Here is a 1,281-nt window from a genome sequence, read left to right on the forward strand (position 1 = left end):
TTAGGCTGTGTAAAAGCTACACTCTAAAAATAGTTCAGGTTTATGCACCAACTTCACAGAGTTCAGACAATAAAATTGAGTCTTATGATGATTTACGTCAAGTAATGGATCAAGAAAAAAAGTAAGTACACGTTCGTAATAGGCGACTTCAATGCTAAAGAGGGGAAGAAGATGGATGATGAGTCGTACATTGGGAATTTTGGAGTAGGTGAAAGAAATGACTCAGGAGAGATGTTAGTCAATTTTGCAGAAAACTACAACATGAGGATAATGAATACTTGCTTCCAAAAGTGTGTAGGTCGTAAATGGACGTGGAGAAGTCCAAATGGAACAACAAAGAATGAAATAGACTTCATATTAGATGAGAGCAAGAGTGTAAGCAATGTTACGGTCATAAATAAAGTCAACATAAGTAGTGACCACAGAATGGTAGGTTGTACAGCTAAATTCAATTTCAGAGCTGAGAGAAATAAGCTAGTTTTAAGAAAGAAAATAAGCCTTGCAAGGGTTAAGGATAATAATAAGAAATTTCAGTTAGAAATTAAAAATAGATTCGAAGCTCTAAGAACTAACGAGAACACCGTCGAAGATACGAATTTGAATTTAGTGAATGTCATTATGGAATCGGCAGAGAAATTAGGAAGTACTTTTGTATTAGAGAAAACAAATAGTCCAAAGATACAAATAACCTAATTAAAAGAAGAAGGACCATGCAGATTAAAAGCAGGAAAGGCGAAATAGAAAGAGTAGAACTAAACAAGCTTATCAGCAAAATACAGATATTAGAGAAAAGAAAGAGAAACATGGATGAAATAGAGGAAACTATTCGTAAAGGTAAAAAAAAATTAAAGTGACCGAGTGCAGATATGCTTTAGGAAGACAGCAAATTATATGTTTGAAAGATAAAAATGGAGAAATCATTAAATGTAAAGACAAAATGGTAAAAAGAGTAGAAGAATTTTACCAAGAGCTCGTCGGCCTGGGTCCACCGCGCCTTGACTGGAGTCGTGGTGTGTCAATGTAGGAATTGGTGCGCTGCTTGAAGGGACGGAGGGGTTGGTGACCGGAATGCTGAGGTCGTAAGTCTGTGTGGTTCTCGGGTGAAGACGGTAGGGGTGAGGTGGAGTATCTTCTGTTGGAGACTGGATCTTGTGGAAGTTGAATGGAATCTTGTGGATGCTTGAAGTATAATGTCTTGATTGGGAGTCTTGTTTGAAGTTGGATGGGAATCTTGAAGGGGTGCTGTGTAGGGTTGACAGGTTCTTCTACTCCGACAGAGGT

The sequence above is a fragment of the Oratosquilla oratoria genome, chromosome 32 (genome assembly GCF_046742065.1).
Source record: "Oratosquilla oratoria isolate Oo_2021 chromosome 32, ASM4674206v1, whole genome shotgun sequence".
Lineage (NCBI taxonomy): Eukaryota > Metazoa > Arthropoda > Malacostraca > Stomatopoda > Squillidae > Oratosquilla > Oratosquilla oratoria.